The 19,512-nt window shown below is 40.4% G+C and overlaps 1 pseudogene; it reads left to right on the forward strand.

Annotated features, from left to right (window-relative positions):
* The first annotated feature begins 7,007 nt into the window (after nt 1-7,007).
* LOC110971481 (alpha-2-HS-glycoprotein-like) lies at nt 7,008-13,273 on the forward strand (annotated as a pseudogene).
* The last annotated feature ends 6,239 nt before the right edge of the window (nt 13,274-19,512 follow it).

Genomic DNA, 19,512 nt, shown 5'->3' on the forward strand with positions numbered 1-19,512 from the left:
ACGTCCTACAAATGCTCAGTCAATTGGAAGTCTGGAGAATTTAGAGAACAACACCTTGTACTCTTGTTCATGTTCCTCGAACCATCCTGAGCAATGTGTGCAGTGTGAAAGGAGCATTATTGTGTTGACAGATGCTGCTACCATCAGAGAATGCTGCTGCCATGAAGGGGTGTGTCAGGATCTCTGCTTCAGTCCCTGCTGGGTCCCTCTTTTCTCTCCCCATCTCTCTTTTTCACTCATCTTCTCCCTCTCCTGTCATTCCTGAGCTGCATCTAGCCAGTCTCATTGCAGGGATTGGAGACAGCTGTGGGGATCGGCTCACCTGCTTGTAATCACCGCCTTCAAGAAAAGCCCAGTTCATTCATCCTTGTGCTGCCAGTTCAAAGAATCACATTCCTGTATTTCTGCTGGTCCCCGACTGCCTCCAGCCTGCTTCCCTCAGGCCACTGCTGCCTGACCGCCCAGTATCGGTGACACACTTGCCACCCCGAATCCTGCCTGTTCCTGTCACCGGCTCCACTCCCTAAGCCTTGGCCTGCTATGACCCTTCTTGCCGACCCAGATTCCCTGAGCCTGCCTACAACCTTCAGTTTAGTTTTTTTCCTTTTGTGAGTACCCCTTTTTGTTGTGATAGTTTAGTTAATTCTTCAGTGGTTTTCTTGATTTGTCTTCTGTTAGTTTAGAGATTTTGTTGGTTTAGTCGTTTTTCCTGTTTTCTGAAATAGTTTTTGGTTAATATGAGTTCAACTCTTTCCTGCTTGCCCAGTCAGGATGCCTGCATTTCCTGTTCCCCCTCCTTGTTTGTGTCATTAGGTTTTCTTTGGTCAAACAAAAATCCCTTCTTTGCCCAAACCAGTCTGTCTGCTTCTGTGTCTGCACCAGGATTCCCAGACCTGCCCCATGCTGCCTCATGCAACCGCTCCTTTGATGTGTGCCACTGTGACAAGATAATGTTTATCACTTCACCTAAGTTGGGTGTTAAAGTGTCGCGTCCCTAAAGGGATATTATTTAATTACAATTGGTATAATGACAGTGAAAAAAGTTGTTTTTGATTTTATACTAAATGAAAGATATAGAATGTACCAGTATGTAAATTTTGAATAAAAATGTTAAATATGGAGGTGATAAAGGTCAGACATCAAATAACTCCATAGAAACAGCATTGTTTGCATTAAGAGAGTCTGCCAAAACGTTCTTGGATTGACTAGAAAGTGTCACAGAAGAAAATCTGGCTTTGCGTTGTTTTTAGTGGTGGAGCGCGATTAAAAAATTATCTAGTTAATTAGAGGCTCTGTAATTATTTGCATTTTTGTCAAATAGCAATAGTTGCTGCAATAAGTAAAGTTTTTCAATTCAAATACATTTTGGTTGACATATGAGTCAATGAATAGATATATACGTGTTTCTAAGTTAAAATTTATAAAATTTTAAAAAGGGACATGTAGAAAAAGTGATTTTGATGATTTAACTCCTGGCTTTAGTTCTGTTTTCCAACTGTATGGCACGTTACATCAGCGTAAATAGTTGAAGTAGCTTCAAAAAGGTGAAAATTTATAGATTTGTTATTTTTCATAGTTTCTGGGTCTGATAAATGCTGTAGTTTTGATGGTTCCTTTTTAGAAGTATACATTTTTATTTTTATATGTGTGTGTGTGTGTGTGTGTGTGTGTGTGTGTGTGTGTGTGTGTGTGTGTGTGTGTGTGTGTGCGCGCCCATGTTTTTGCTATATTGTGGGGACCAAATGTCCCCACAACTGTAGGAAAACCGAAAACTATGTCACTTGTGGGGACCTCATTTTGGTCCCCACAAGTTTAAACAGTGTTTTCTTGGCCATGTTGTTGTTACTGAAAAAAGTAAAAGTGCAAAAACGTTTCTTTAGGGTTAGCCATTGTTTTGGTTAGGGTTAAGGTTTGGTCAAGGTTAGGGTTAGGGTAAGGGTTAGGGGTTAGATATGAATGGGAGTCAATGGTATGTCCCCACAATGATAGCAAGACACACACGTGTGTGTGTGTGTGTGTGTGTGTGTGTGTGTGTGTGTGTGTGTGTGTGTGTGTGTGTGTGTGTGTGTGTGTGTGTGTGTGTGTGAGAGAGAGAGAGAGTCATTAAAACATTAGTCAGCAGTGAGGTTTCTTTGTGTACTCCAACCAGTGACAGCTGAAACACTGCATTAAAGACAAAAGACTTCAGAACCCCCTGAGTCAAAACACAAAAAATCGGAAATTGGCTTATGGGTGCAGTGGCATAATACTGGTCTTTGCATTTGGAAGATGACAGCAAGATTCAATTAGAAAGCATATAGAGAGCATATTTGACTGATTTACTAGATGGACACATCACACCGCCAATGGGATGATGGTGATGATAATGATTCAAATTATTTTTCAGAAAAATTTAAGTAGGTTATATAAATGTAAAAATCAGTTGTAGATGTTGCATGACAAGGCAATCTTCAAAAATGAACATAATTTAAAAAAATACAGATGAAGTTACATATTACGACCTCTTCTATCACTTAAATAACTCTCATATCTACTGAACTTGTAGATGTGTCTCCAGTTGCTGTGTTTCGTTTAAGGAGACCTATAGTGCCTTCCAAAGTCCCCAGGGACCTCAGGGACCTATTATCTGTCTTTTTCAATATTCCAGCCCACATCATTACGCCTACTTCTTGCTGACAGACTTAGAATTGTGTCTTGAGCCACAATGAGCTGTACTTACAACATTGTTCTCGCTCAGCAACCTGAGCAGAATATGCTGGTATGCACTGCTAGAGGAGCATTGAGTTACTTTCTACATTTGACCTTAATCTTTGTTTCAACATTACAACCTCATGAAAAACCTGCTTGGGGTAACCTTAAAGTGCAGAAGAACTGAAAAACATAATGACTGAATCCGTGGATCGCAAAATACAAATATCTCTCCATATTTTAACTGGTTGTGTCATGATTCCTGACGAGCAAGGAGACATTGTTACCCTCAAGGAGGCACTTCATCACCTACACCAACAATGACTTAAGGGCAGGATTCCCCCTGTTCATGTACAGTCATGAATAGAAGTTTGGATTCACCGGTAAAGACCATGTATTTCATGGCAGTATTGAGTTTCCAGTAGCTCTTACAATTCTTTATTTTCTATGATGAAATGATTGAAACATGCATCTTTATCACAAAAAACATGAAATTCATGATGAGTCTTCTTGAAAATTTGATAAATCTGCTGGGTCAGGAATGTGGGGTGAAGAATGTGGAGGTAATACTTCTTGTTCATTATTCCCTATACTTTGTGTAAAGCTCCTGGCAGCAAAACAACCCCAGACATATGTCCACCACCATGCTTGATAGTAGGTGTGGTGTGCTTGATGGTAAAGGTCTCACCTTTTCTCCTCCGAACATTTCTAATCATTATGAAAAAAAGACAAATTTTTGTTTCATCTACCATGGGACATTCTTCCAGAAACCTTTCTCTTTGTCTATGTGATCCACAGCTAACTTCAGTTGAACTTTAAGGAGCCACATCTAGAGGAAGGTCTTCCTTCTAGCACAACACCATCTAATTCCATGGTGCTGGAAAACACATTTGACTGTGGACACTAATTCCTGTGTTCGAGCAGCTTCTAATTCATTGTAGACCTGTTTTTTGGTGACTGATTCTTGGTTGACTCTTCGTCATCCCGATTGACTGTCTCTTAATAACAGATGATAGTTTGTGTATTCTTCTCAATCATGGCAATGACACAACTGCACTTTGCACTTTTTACACACAATTTCTAAACACAGTTGTTGATTTTGGATCTGTAGCTGCTTTGAAATGGCTCCAAGTGACTGTCCTGACTTGTTCAAGTTAATAATTAGTTGTATCAGATTTTGCTGAGCTCCTCAGAACTTCTCATTATAGTTTTTGTGACTGAATTGAATGAGTGTATCAAATGGCTCCTATTTACCCTCTTGATGCCTGAATTTATTTACAATTATTTAAAAAAAACTTTGTGTGTATTTGCTTTTTCAGCTGACACTAAAATAAGTAGAAATTGTTAATTTGTGTTCTCTAACAGCAAACCCTGGGTGACCTCAGAACTGAAGGCCCTGCTGAAGGAGAAGAGGAGGGTTTTTGGATCTGGGGACAAAGAGGAGCTGAGGAGGGTGCAGAAGGAGATAAAGAAGAAGATCAAGGCGGACAAGGCCAGCTACAGGACCAAATGGAATCTCACCTGAAGAACAATAACACAACGGAGGTCTGGAAAGACCTGAGATCCATCTCTGGCTACAGCGGAGGCCATGAGAGGGGAGCTGCAGAAGGAGACAGGGAGTAGGCAAATGAGCTGAATCTGTTCTTTAACAGGTTTGACTCTGCTCCCACTCCTCCCCCCTCTCATCAAAGCACTGACCAGCCAGCTCTATACCACCAACAGCACCTCTCCTCCTCTCCCCACCCTCCACCACCTCTGGACTCCACATACAGCCCCTCACCTCTCCCTGTCCCCCCCACCCCCCACCACCCATCACCCCGTCTCCTGTCATCCTCCTCCACCCCCAGCCTCTCAATAACAGCTGATCAGGTGAGAAGTGAGTTAAAAAAGATCAAGACCAGGACAGCCGCAAGTCCTGATGGAATCGGCTCCAGAATCCTCAGAGACTGTGCAGACCAGCTCTGTCAGGTGCTGCTCCGCATCTTCAAACTGAGCCTGAGTCTGGAGAGAGTTCCTGTGTTGTGGAAGACTTCCTGCCTGGTTCCTGTCTCAAAGACCAGGAACCCCAGGGAGCCAAACCACTTCAGACCTGTGGCCCTCACTTCTCATCTGATGAAGACGATGGAGAGGATCATTCTCAGGAATCTACGCCCCCTGGTGAGCCCTAATCTGGACCCACTGCAGTTCGCTTACCAACCGAACATTGGAGTGGATGATGCAGTTGTCTACCTGCTGCACAGATCGCTGACTCACCTGGAGGACACTGGCAGCACTGTGAGGGTCATGTTCTTCGACTTCTCCAGTGCTTTTCAATACAATCCAGCCTTCTCTGCTCAGGGTGAAGCTTGAGGGAGCGGGAGTTGACTGTCACCTGGCTGCTTGGATCATCGACTACCTCACCAACAGACCACAGTACGTGAGGCTTCAGGACTGTGTTCTGATGTAGTAGTCAGCAGCATGGGGGCGCCACAGGGGACAGTGCTCTCTCCCTTTCTCTTCATCCTGTACACATCGGACTTCCACTACAACTCTGGGAGCTGTCACCTCCAGAAATTCTCTGATGATACAGCCATTGTTGGGTGTGTTGTCTAATTGGGGACGAGATGGAGTACAGGACAGTCATCTCTGACTTTGTCGGACTGGTGTGAGCGGAAACCATCTGCAGCTCAACGCCAGTAAGACGAAAGAGATGACCATCGACTTCCGCAGGAGGAGGACACCTCAGACTGCACCGGTGAACATCCAGGGTATGGACATTGAGATAGTGGACTCATACAAATACCTGGGTGTTCAACTCAACAACAAACCGGACTGGTCACACAACACAGAGGTCCTATACAAGAAGGGCCAAAGTCGTCTCCACCTGCTGAGGAGACTGAGGTCCTTTTGGAGTGTGCAGGACTCTGCCTCAGAACATTCTTATGACTCCGTGCAGAGTCCTGCTGTTTTCTATGCAGTGGTCTGCTGGGAGCAGGGCGCTCTGAAAGGGACAGAAAGAGACTGAACAGACTGGTCAGGAGGGCCATTTCTGTGCTGGACTGTTCCCTTTACTCCATAGAGGAGGTGGGTGAGAGGAGGATGTTGGCAAAGCTCACCATCCATCAGGGACAACCCCTCCCACCCACTGCATTGACACTGTGGTGTCTCAAAGTAGCTTTTTCAGCAGTAGACTGAGACACCTAAGCTGCAAGAAGGAGCGCTATTCACAAGTCATTCATTCTATCTGCTATAAGACTTTATAACATCAGCATTACTGGCTGATGTTAAACACAAAACTGGACTCTATCATATCATCCTTTACCACATAATCTGCACAGTTCTTGCACTATTTGAGTCTTCTTGTACTCACATCATTCCAGAAGCCACTTTTTTCCATCCTACACTCCTGAACATACTGTGATTGTTATTATGATCATCATTATATTGTTGTTTATTGTCGCTTATTGTTGCTCTACTGTATGATGTATGCTGCTGTAACATGGGAAATTTCCCTGGACCACTGTCAGTAATCAAGGATTATCTTATCTTTACATATAGAACAAATGCATAATAACAATAACAGATATATAATAATTAGGTCCCACTCCAGAACTGGTCCTACGAGAAACCAGTGCTCGCAAAAGGTTCCGAGGTACGTACAGTATATAATATGCACAACCAATGTTGCGGGAACGGATACACTATGTCGGTTGCAGTCTGAATGAAAGTAGGATGTTGCGAATTTGCAACAATAGGTGTCAAGGGGTTTAAATTGACTCAGAGGACTGCAGTCATTTGTCATTCATTCACAATAATTAAAAGACCATGCCCATCCAAAAATATGATAAAGATAACTTTCTACATTAGTTTGCTGTTTGTATATTTTTTGACTGCAGATTTTGTTGTGTTTTCCAGAAGATCTATAATAAATCTATGAAGAACCAAAATACAACAATTGTTTTTTGTGATAAGATGCATGTTGTTAAAGATTCTATCATAGAAAATTAAAGAGCTGTAGGAGTCACTGGAATGTCAAGACTGCCAAGATATGCATGGTCTTTAGAAGTGTATGGAAAATTTTGTTTAAAAATGTAGCTGCTCCAGTCCTCATCAGGATGGATGGAGGCTCTGGTTAAATTTTATGTTTGTCCTGTGCCAGTGTCCTCATGGAACCTCTCTTCTATCTCTTATCTTATTGACTCTTTGTCTCTTGTCTTGTTTGTCATTCTGTATCCCTCCCACTCCAGTTTGGTAACCTGTCCATGGCTATATAAAACCCTTGGCGTCAGTAGTCTGCACTTTCTTACTCCTCTGCACCATGAAGGTAATCACCTGTCTTCATACTGCTTTTTCCAGCGGTGTTGCTGTGCGGTGCTGCTCCAGCTCTGGAGCCTTATCGTGCAGTGACAATAGCAGCTTTGCGGCGGCACGTATGGCAGTGATTCATATCAATGAGCACCATTAACCATGGCTACAAGTTCAGACTCAGTCAAATCACTGGCAGTAATGTGGAACAGGTTATGGAAGTCACTAACTGAGTATTAACTTTACATTTACGATTCAATTTTTGTTGTGATTTTGAGTATGTCTGTTTAAGTGTATTTTATACCTTCCATTCACCTTCTCTGAATTATAGCTTTATTTGGTTCATATCACAATGACCTTAAAATATTATTCAAGAATTTTACAGTGTTTCTTATCTTTATTATGAGTGTACTATTTTTCTTCATTCTGTATCTTTCTTCTTCTTTTGCACTGATTTCTCTATGCAGGACAGTGGTTTTGGCATGTCTTCATTCTTACTTAGTTCACTGAAAGTTAGGCCTCCCTAGTCCTCTCTCATTTGTATTTGAACATACAATAAGTGATGTGTAATTGACAAGGCTACTTTGCTCAGTAACTCCACTCATCTTCACCATGAGGGGCAGAAAACACATGGAGGTTATTTCATCTTGAAATGCATACAATTTAAATTCATCAAGGGCATTATTAGATTCACTTATATAGCTTTCCTAGTTAGGCTGAACCTTCGAGGTGTCAGGCCTATCAGCAACACCACTTGGTAATCCAGAAGATGCCACCACTCATTTGGCGTTTTATTATTGTTCGGCAGCATTTCTCATTAATGTAATGAAGGCTATTAGCAACAGACTACCACCATTAGAATAAGCCTCAGGGAATGTGTATGTACAGATAAATGTTTTATTATTTTGTCTTAAAATTTTTCGGAACAGCTATTGAGTATTGTACATTGTTCCAGCACTTCATGAAAAGAAAAAAATACTGTTTGTGCCTCAGAAAAAAGGTCTAAGCTGGGAACATCTGAAATGTCATAATACCTCCATAAGTCCAATTTACACTCTTACCGTCTGTTGTTTACAGATTGATGACGGGTGTAATCTTGAGTTGCAGTTGGAACTTCTAGAGACAAAGTGCCACGTCGTCAACCCAAAACACTTTGAGGACTGTGAAATCCGTGAGGACACTGATCGTGTAAATGCTACAGAACTGTTTGCTTAATAACTATAAGTTTGATCCAGTTCCCCTTTATCAGTCCTACACTCAGAAAGATAAAGGTGCAAACTGGAACCAAATATGATGCCATACAAGAACATTTTTTTTGATCCAAAAAGAATGTTTTAGCAAGATGTTCATTAAAGAACAGATACACGTACCTCAAGAGTCAACAAGCTGTTCTTGGACAAAAAAAAAAAGAATCTTTAAGGAAATGTCTTCAGGCAAGAAACTATTTGAAATGATACCCGTTAAAGTACGCCGGCCCGCGGGCGGGCCGTTTTTTTATCGGTATACGCTTTTTTTAAAATAGAAGGACACTGCAAACACGATTATACAAACACTATACACACATAGAAAGCTGAGATTCTCATGAATCCGCCGGTATAAACCACTTTCAGATGTGATTACCACAGCGGGTAATATAAACACATTTATCCAACAAACAACAAGTCATGTAAACGTGCACAGCTCACCTGTCGACGCAGTTTGGACGCTCGTTTCTGGTCATAAAAGAAGATAATCCACAAAAACTGGCCAGAACCCAAGCTTAGCCATCCAGAGGAAACAATCCAGTATAATACTTTGGCCAAAACATGTCTCGAAATAGGTAAAAAATCCACAAAACGATCGGCTCCGTGCGCGTGCACGCGGCGCGTGGTGGCGCTGTGCGTTTCATATTCACTGCATCTTTCTATTATAACTTTATCATACACGGTCCTATTCCCTTTGTTCGCGATTCAAAATGGATACTGGAGGCTTCTTTTCCGCTTCAAACCGGACTTCAACCAATCAGGTGACTCGTCTTCCGCCTACTTTGGCGATATAGCCAACCATGGCGTAAATTAAGCAAAAAAAAAAATGTTCACAAAACACTGTTATACATTTGTCTATGCAATTTATTCTTTGTAGATTGAAAAGCAAGCAAATGAACACAGTTGCTGAGTGTTTATTAACATTTTTTGAACTTCTTTCAATTACAGACAAGTCAGGCGCTAGAAATGTCTGCTTCAAGATACACAAAGTTACAGATGCAAAATTAGTCAATGAAGAATCTTTAGTACTGTTTTTCTGTAATGTTAAGGTGAATAATCCACAGTAAAATTTCTTCTCTGTCTGGTTCCTGTAGATAGTGAAGGCCAAACTGCACTGTTGGGATGACTGTAAAAAATGGCGATGCCAAATCAGTAAATATGAGTGTGACACACAGAAGGGTAGGGCCTGGACATTTTTTGACATACAGATGGAACCTACCAAAATTCCATAAGAACCATCAAAATGTTCTATTTGGATAACAGGACAAGAAATGTCATTTTGCAGTTAGTGGACAATCTCTCTACCACCTGAGCCTCTTGATTGTACGTAGTCCACTGTGATATAATCCAATTAAGATGATGGTTATGAGCGAGAGAAACCTTTAAATGCTAAAGTGCTTACAGCCAAACTCGTGTGTGTGTGTGTGTGTGTGTGTGTGTGTGTGTGTGTGTGGTGTGTGTGTGGTGTGGGTGTGTGTGTGTGGGTGGTGTGTGTTGTGTTGGTTTGTTTGCCAGCAAAAACTAACAAGGAGCTATGTTGATATGCCCTGACTGTCCTACCCTGGATCCAATCGAAAGTCCCGAAAGTGTCAACATTGCTCATGAAACTCTGACAAAAATCAACGCCAACACCAGCCACCAGCACCTCTACACTCTTCTGGAAGTGGGACGGATGCTTTCTTCGGTAAAGAATTTCTCTGGTCAAAATCTCTTATTGATGTAAAACTGATTTCAGCATGTGTTGGGGAATGGTGGGCTGGACAAAAGGTAGAGCCCTTAATGTTGTGAATCTAATCTGGTTGTTTTTCTTGATTTACTCTCTTACTCTCGTCTCTCAGTACATCCCCTTTACAGGGATGCAATACTCTGGTGAATTAGTCTTTGTGGAGACTAATTGCCCAGTGGGATCTAAAATCCTTCCCAAGGCGTGCACCCCCCTCTGCCCTGACAGAGCTGTAAGTACAATTCCTATAAACAGAACCTTGACAGAGCCACACTTGGGCATGTAAATGGAAACAGATGTATTTCATCCATGCTTTGCCCTCCAATGGGCATCACTATTTGTTCCGTAAAGAGAAAGTTTAGACTTAGCTTTCACTTTACTTGATTTAAAGAGAGCCATTTTAAATGAGCTACAATCACCTCACTTGTTAGCACATCTAGGAGACAGTTGCATTCCTTCTAGTAATAATATATTAATGAAGTTTGGTACTCAGACAAAATATTAGTGGCATGGAAACACTTAGTCATTGCCAATCATTTGAAATCAGGTTAAAGATCCATTAGAACCCTCAAACTATAGACTAGTAGCACTTAATTCAGAATTAGGGAAAAACTACTGATATTGTTAATAATTGATTAAAACATCTTTTCTAGAAATTAGAGCCTTTTCCCTCCTTCTTAGGGTAGCTTTTTAAAAGACAGACAAACAGTTGGCCCTATCTTACACTGGGACTCTGTCCAAACAAATTGAGAAATAGCAGTATTCATCTTTTTCATGTTCATGCAACATGTAAAGGAAAGGTTGTTCTTCATTATAAAACATAAACATAATAAAAACCTGATAAACTGCTGGAGCAATAACAACTAGAATTTCTTAAGAAAGTTGGAATCACCAACTCTACTAGTGGCATTGAATTTCCTGAGAAATGACACAGTGGCAGACATAATAAATGGCCATTACCATGACAGATTTTAGATCTACATATCAAATAAATTAGGAATATGTATATATATTGGATGTAATTGTTTCTGGAGTCTTAATTTTCACGACCATGTACTACAACTTTCAGCTTTTCAGCTCTTGCTGTGCATGAACTATGTTTTTCAGGAGAGCATCAGAATAATACAGAACAATACCATTTTCATCCAAGAAGACACTATAACAGCTTTTTACATAATCCCATCTTTGGCTTCTTTCAGTTCCATTCTGCTTTACTGAGCTCATGATGCTGTTAGCCACTGAAATATAGACTAATACAGAAATTCTTATACAGCTCCAGAGGCATCCGTGGTAAGTTCCTGTGGAATATCAGGAGCTTAAATGGGCACCATGGCACCATGGAGGCTGCCATTGAGTGATACTGGACTTCAGAAAGGACTCCAAACTGCTGAGTCAATGGCTGTTCTGGCTCTGAATGGGAGGGGAGTTTAAAAAATAATAAATAACCTCAATTTTTTCTTAGTACTTAATGTGTGACTTTACCAGCATAAACAACACACACACTTAACTTGTTTGGAAATGGTTAAAAAATACAAGAAGTAACATTATAATTTCATAAAAATCCTGACAGATAAAAGTCACAGTTTCAGTCAAATAAAATCCTAAGCCTTGCAACCATTAAAGTTTGAATGAAGCTTCTACTGTACTACTGAAATGTTGGAGCAATAGGGCTCCAAAGACCACTGGGTTTCTGCAATTTCCCATAAATGTCATGGAAAAATTATTAATATAAATGTTATGAATGTCATAAGACAAACTGCTAAGAAAAATCACTGCAACTCAGCAGTGGAGTTTATATTTAGTGCTGTTCTGAGGTTTTTAATTTATTTATTTATTTATTTTTTTAAAAAAGACTGTCCTGTACCAAATTGTTTTCCTAATATCTGCACAGTTGTAAGTCAGTTTTAATTTTTTTTGTGGATATGTGGGTTCAGTCCTTCCATTGTTCTAGGAGGGTAGTATTGTAAAGTTTGTTGGTCATTCAGTTTCCTGGTTTATCTCATTGTGTCTTTGTTCTCTCTCTAAAGCATCATGCTTTCTGTGATTCATCTTTTTCCGCAAACGATGGAATCCAGTCTGTTGAGTGTAATTTCTATCCCCCTTCGGTAAGTGCACATGTAAAGCATTTTTAAAGTAGAATATCGAGTCTAGATGGTGTCGAGCTGCATTGCACAGGTATCCTTAGTACTTAATAAGTGTATGTGATCAACTTATGTACAGGAACACAACAGAGAGAGGACCCCATTGAAGTACAATTTTGATGTCAAATTATTCGAAATTGCATCACCTCTTAATCACTGCATTATTTCTAAACTGCCAAGTACATTATTTCCTCTTAGGAACAATCAAAAACTAGAAAAATGCTAGAAAGAAAATACAGTTCACAAAATGAATACACCTGTGATACCTGACACACGAGCTGGCAAACCTGTGACACTGAAATTAAACTGACTACACCTGTGGTTTCCAGTTAGTTGAACGGCATGGACATGTTTATAAAATGAGTGGTGAACTCCGGAACCTTCTCAGTTTTGGATCTAGGGACTGTGTTTGTATGAAAAAATAAAAGATTTACGTCTCATGTCGTCTCAGTCATGACAGGTGCACTGACTTTAGTTGCACTGACTTTCTTGTGTGGCTCGCCAGCTTAGAAGTAATGCAGTTATTCAAAGGTGATATAATTTTGAATCATTGGACATTTAAGTGATGTTGCACAGGGGTGTATTACTCCTGTTGTATACTTTTTTCTCTCTCTGTACCAAACTTAGGTTGTCCAGTGGCATGTCTTGTTAAACTCTAAATTATTAACTTTGCACCTTTTATTCTAATATCTGCAGTTATATTTAGTTATAATATGCAGGGATACACTTTATCTAACTCTCTGTTGATTCTTTTCTCAGAACACTACTGCACTTGGCCCTGGTGAACAAGAGCCCTTATGTAGGCGTCACCAACTCACATTCAAGGGCCTACGTCTGACCCAGGAACACCACAACAGAGGTCCCATCCCTGCCTTGGATTCTCAAACAATACTGACCAAGCCCTTCACCCATTTGTCCCTGGTCTCTTCCTGGATCTCACACGGACCCAAAACCAAGCCAGTCCTGAGAAAAACCACAAAGCATCTTTACAATGATTGAATGACTAGTCATTATGTTAATTGATGGCCTTAATGAATGAAGCTAAATTTTATTGTTTGTAAAACAGAATATGTGGAAAAATGTAAAGATGTTCTGTGTTTCCTTTACTGACCTTCCATGTGCAAGCGAGACAGCTAAGAAAAGTTCCTTTTCACTGGCTCATATGCATCAAATAAAATATTCTCAGAAAATCATTCCTTTTGAGTCTGAAGTGTACCTGTCTTGTGAATTCTATTACAGAAAGGAACCTAAAAGAGATTTTACCTCTTTCGTATTTATCATAGTTGAATATATTCTGATCAAGGTCTTGGTTTGTAAAAAAAACAAAACTGTTTTATTATATAATGTGTCCAGTGAATTCCATGACACAAAGTGATTCAAAACAGCTAGTTCATCATTTTCAATCAATTTTAATGTATTGTGCAGCCAAAAGTTTTTTGTCCATCCCAGGGGTGAAAGTAGTTTTAAATTCTTGCCGTTCCGGCTTACTTTCACCCCTGAATGTCCGTCGCTGCTAACCATTGTAAATCCTGTTGAAAGTTTTTTAGCCAATCACAAGAACGTGTGGAAATTCAGGGTGTAATTTATTGCTGCTCCCGTCCCGGCGCAAGCGGCGCTTGTTGACGTCTATTGACTAGTTGTGGAAAATGTCCCAGTGCATAAATCAAGCGCACCTGTTTGCTATTGACTGCTACTGGCCATAACAATCGCTATGTTATGGAAGTAGAGAAGCATGCACACTCATGTACATTTACTTTGATGTATATGAAACTTCCCCATAATGAAATAATGTTCACCATTTTAGAAATGTTCTTTGGCAGACCATACATATAAACCATCACCTTGAAGCTTATTAAACAAAGAACTTGTTTATATCAATATTCAGCCATATAAACATCTTTCCAGAAAAGCTGTGTGATCGAACCTCAACAGATCTTTTGTGGTTTAGGTAGGCAAGGATATCAAACCTGTTGTCATAGTGGGGGACAAGCAACCTTCTGAATACAATCCAGTAAAGCTTTATACAGTAATTTACTAAGGTCTGCCCAAAATTTTTGAGGAATTCAGATGATAAACCATCAATCCCTGGTGATTTATTGTTTTTCATTTGCTTAATGCATTTTTCCAATTTCTGGTAGGGTTAATTCCTCTTCTAGTAAATGTTTGTCATCTGCATCCATTTTTTTAATGTTTCCATTGATGCTTTCAAATAGAATGTCACATTCTGATTGATTAAAATTGTTGACTGATATAAATTACTATAGAATAGACTAATTTCATCCTGGATCAATTTCTTATCTTCTGATACGACATCGTCCTTTGTCATAAGCTTGCTTATGTTTCTCTTTGTCTGTCTTGTTTTTCAAGTCCCAAAAAAAGTATGCTGAACTCTTTTCACCCTTTTCAATCCATCTAGCGCGTTGAACGAATATAAGCTCCACCTGCCTTTGCTGTGTACATGTCATCTAACTGGGACTGCAGTAACTTCAGTTCAGTTTCATCTCTGGGGATAGTTGAGAATATTATTAGAGAGTTAATTTTTTCGATGAACTAATCTTTTGTTTTGTTTCTTTATGTGTGACAGTTCTTTACCTCTGTTAATTGCTATACATTTGGCCTCAAACTTAAACCATTCCCATTTACTAGTATCGCTCATTTCTATTTTCTCAACTTCCCGAGATAAGAGACTTCACCTGATCACAAAATCCAAACATCTTTTAGTAAGTCATTGTTAACTTCCAAATATTTGGAGAATTTTGATGATGCTTGGATATTTCTAAATTTAAGACTTATCATGCATGGTCGTGAGTGGAGAAGCTGAAATGTCACATTTTGAAATATCATTGCATAGCTTGCTTGAAATCAGCCCAATAATCTAATCTCGGCATTGGCCATTACCTGCAGAGTTGTGCCAAGTATACTGGACAGATGTTGGATTTAATGATCTCCAGTAAATCAATTATGTGTGTTGTTGTGCGCTAAATTCAATATTGTGTCCCACTGTAAAACAGGTTGAGATTATCTGTGGGGTAACCTATCTACCAGGGGCCTGGTTTCACGAAGCAGGTTCACTGAAAACTCTTGAAGTTTCTTACCCTGAAATGAAGGGGAAACTCCAGAGTTTTCCGTTTCCGAAAGGGAGGGTAACTTAAACCCTGAGTACAGAGGGTAACATTGAGCCTGTTCACAAAGAGGGGTAACTTAAACTCTCGGTCAGTTACCGCAGTAACAGACTCTATGACTTGAACCTGGTCGGCAGCAGGTTTATCTGAGAAAGGTAGTGTCTACAGATACGGACCCGTACCCGTAGCCTGTGGCCTACGGATACGGCACTTTCCCTTTACATAAATATTAATGAGCCGTACATAAATATTAATGAGCCGGCTGATGAACGCGCTTCGTGATTGGCTGGTAATCCGACGGACATAAATATTAATGAGCCGGCGACGCTGATGAAAGCGCTTCCGTGATTCGAGGTGAATCTGCGGAATGAATGGCGGAACTAACAGCCAGCAAACTATAAGTATTTTTTTACCTTCAAAAGTAGCGACAGACTATTACATATTAACAACCTAAACAAAACCCTGACGTATTTTCTGCGTCTGTCAACACAGACCCTGTCACAGTCACTTTAATGTTAGCGGACTCTGTTGAATGGCTAAGTTACATCACCACAAACAAATCTCACAATATCACAGTAAATCGAGTTTGTGGGTTTTTTTAATTCATGCCGAATTAAAGAGCTGCTCCTCACCATTCACGAGTGTTTGTTTCATATTCGACATCCTTAATTTTATCTTGTAAATTAGCGTCTGAAATTAAATGGGAACATTTGCAATGGAGTTCGTCAGCCGCTTCCACCACTGAACGCGGTAAACTAATTAATAGGAACTGGACTTCAAACAATTTATACACGGCGTCTAAAAGCGTAAAAACTACATTGTCTACGTAAAGTGTGAGAGGAGACGGTGTATTTTTAGTTAAATTATACAATGTTCGCCGTCAAAGTCATTCATGTAAACTGCCTGTAATGTGCAGCAAATAGTAGTTAACCGGCGCCAGCTCTTCAGTGACCTTAACACGTCCGTACCTCTAGTACAGATGCTACGGGTACGGGTCCGTACCTCTAGCATCAACCTCTGAGAAAACCTCGAGTTTCTCTCTTTCTCCGCCCTCTTTCAGCCACACACGCTGTTTCATTTCCTCATTCATTCAGTCAGTAAGCGAGCGAGTTTTGGCGTAGAACAGCTTTTATTAACGATCCAGTGGATAAAGGAGCAGCATTACTGCACAGATAATTAAATATTCGTCGGTAGATTGTTATCAGACCGAGCATAAATGTCTCGCATTTCCGGACAATTGTCGGTTTGAGCGGTACCGTTTCGTAATCGTTTCAAGTCCATAATCTACATAAACAACCTAATCCGTCCTTACATTTACATTACCAGCCGCAGTCATGCTCTCACATCCAGCAGATATTGTGTGTTGCACTGCGGTTCTTTGCAAATGAAAGTTTTTATATGATGTCAGAGATGCAGAGCACTACAGTAAGACAACTGTATGCAGGACAGTCAGAAAAGTTTTCCTGGCTCTGAAACGACTTTTACTCATCATTGTGGACACAAACCTGTCAGAACATCAAGGAGCAGTTTCACAGGATTACAGGTGAATGATGTAGAGATCTGTTAATTCATTTTAAATCATATTCTGTTAATGACATTGTGCTGCAACCTCAGACTGGGATTAGTCATTTTAATTTCTTTTAGGATTTCCCACTATGATAGATGCACACTTCCCCATCACAGCTCCCTCACATCATGAATAGGAAGTCCATTCACAGCATAAATGCAGGTAGGCTACAGGTAGACTGACTACTGTTTCTAAATGTTAAAGACTGCATCATAGTTCAACATCTGTCATTCTCTGCACTGTCCAGATCAATGTGATGCTGCATACATCATTTCTAATGTGGAGGCCAAGTGATCTGGGTCTGTTCATGACTCCAGGATTTATGGAAGTCTAACCTGAGCAACAGACTGCAGCGTGGTCAGCAGCTAAAGATTTTCACAATAGAATTCTCTTGTCTCCCTCCTTTAATATACTCTGATGTATCCACTATACATTACAGGAGAGTTTGATGGCCTTCTGCTGGGTGACAGGGGTTACCATGCCAACCCAGGCTGATGACCTCATACCCTGACCCTGAACCAGGCCCCAACAGAACTTCAACCGGACTCACTGCAGGACCAGAGCCCGGGTGGAGATGACCATAGGCCTGCTGAAAGCCCGTTTCCAGCCTACGTCTCCTCAGGGTGACCCCTGAGAGGGCCTGTGATATTACTGTGGCATGTGTTGTTCTTCATAATATTACTATTAGAGGAGAGCAACACCCTGCCCTACAAACTGAAGACCCAGATGATGACCCATCCACCTGCAGCTATCCAGGACAGCAGAGCAGTCAGAGACACCATATGCAATAATCACTTTAGAGTTTAAGTAACCATCATCACCACCACAGCAAATAAAGACATGATACACATTTCATTTGGTCTTCTTTATTTCCTACAAATAAAAGAGATAGTTCAGTTCATGTTCCAGTAGTTAACATAATTCACCTGTGACCATCACCCCTCTAACTTGTGCTCCAGTATTTCAATTTCCAGATCTGCCATCCTAATCTGTTTTTTGGATTTTTCTCAGCAAATGCAGTTTGTAAATCTGTTTTACTGATAACTGGAATACATAGAGGAATTAAATTATACAGTTGCACATGAATTCCACAGAATGAACGTTTCCTGAACATCCATCTCACTGTGTCAGTCTGTGCAGTGGAAGCTGAGGATCATCCTGCTGCTGTCCAGCATGCTCTGTTAAAAAGATGAGAATGTGCATACTTCAGTGTAGGCTAAATGTCACACTCTATATTCCACCAAAATGTGAATGAGAAGAGAACTATCAGTAACATACCTCTTTATGCCTTTCTGGACCCCCTCTGTAAAGGCAGCAGACACAGTTTCATCCTCTTCATCCTAGATCAGTGACATGTTTCAGTAAACTTAAACTACCATTTGGATAAATCTTTGGAGTGTTGCCTACTTACAATTACAAGGTCTCTTGTGGTGTGAAGGGGCCAAAAGACAAAAAAAGACACAAAAGAGAACTAAATAATCATATATATATATATATATATATATATATATATATATATATATATATATATATATATATATATATATATATGATTATTGATAGATTATATGATAGTGTGTGTGTGTGTGTGTGTGTATCCATGACCTTTTATTCCACCTGTTTTACAGGCATCTGCTTTCTTTCTGTTGGCTGAGCAGAAGTTTGTGTTAGTCTAAATAGGCTTAATTATTTAACAGGACATGATATGGATGCAGACATTTAGGCTATGTGTGAATAAAACAACTGCACAGTCAAACAGCCACTTAATATTTAGGCTACTTTACAATGTAAAACATGATCAACACGAAGTACCTCCATGAAATAATGCCGAGGTCTGACCTGTTTGAACAATGTTTTTATATTTCATCTTAAGCTGCTGCCCCGTGCGCTTCTCCCCCGCGAGATTTCACCTACCAGTAAATGAAATAACTTACTAGGCTACCATTCAGACAGTTATTCCCTGTAATATTATTACGATTACAAAGGACTACATTTAAACTTACACATTGATCCAGGCAGCAGTGTTCTCCACACCGTCTCCCTCTCTTTTGCAGCTGCAGCGGTGTTGCACTTCTTTCTAAAAACATGTTCAAACTCCCCATATGAGCGCGTTAAAAACTTCCATTTCAAAAACGCAGCCTTTCGCTTCCCCGTTTCCATGGTGACTTGTCGAATCGGGGTTCCATTGATGCTGTCTTTTCAGAGTTGCGGTGCACGCGCGTAACTCCGGGTCAGCCTACTCCGAGTTAATTAACCCAACTCATATCAGCCGTTGTGAAACCGAAAACTCAGAGTTTTCTATCTCAGGCTGAATCCCAAACCGCCCCCTACACACTCCCCCTCCACTACCGAGTGTCACTCCAAAAGAAGTCACACTCGCAGCTGTGGAGGGCACCTATTACTGAAGGGGGAGGGTATAAATACGATCGTCAGGAATGGGATGCCCTGTCGCCTCACCGGAAAACGGAAGACGTCATTGCCATGGTAACACAAAGACGCCTACTGTGCATGGCTGTAGCGCTGTGGCACAGGTTGCAACTAACAAGGATCGCTGCTGCTTCCAGAAGACGAAAGCGTCCCACTTTTTTTCACTCACATGTTTTCCAATCCTATTATCTGGCATTTCAAATCCAACAAATGAATGAATGAATAAATGAATTCTGTCAGTTGTGTTCAAATTTTAAGGTGTCAGGGGGCGCACAATTAAATCAAACGTCAGCAGAGAAGAAGATCTGTTTCTTTT

Source organism: Acanthochromis polyacanthus, chromosome 4 (assembly GCF_021347895.1).
Source record: "Acanthochromis polyacanthus isolate Apoly-LR-REF ecotype Palm Island chromosome 4, KAUST_Apoly_ChrSc, whole genome shotgun sequence".
NCBI lineage: Eukaryota > Metazoa > Chordata > Actinopteri > Pomacentridae > Acanthochromis > Acanthochromis polyacanthus.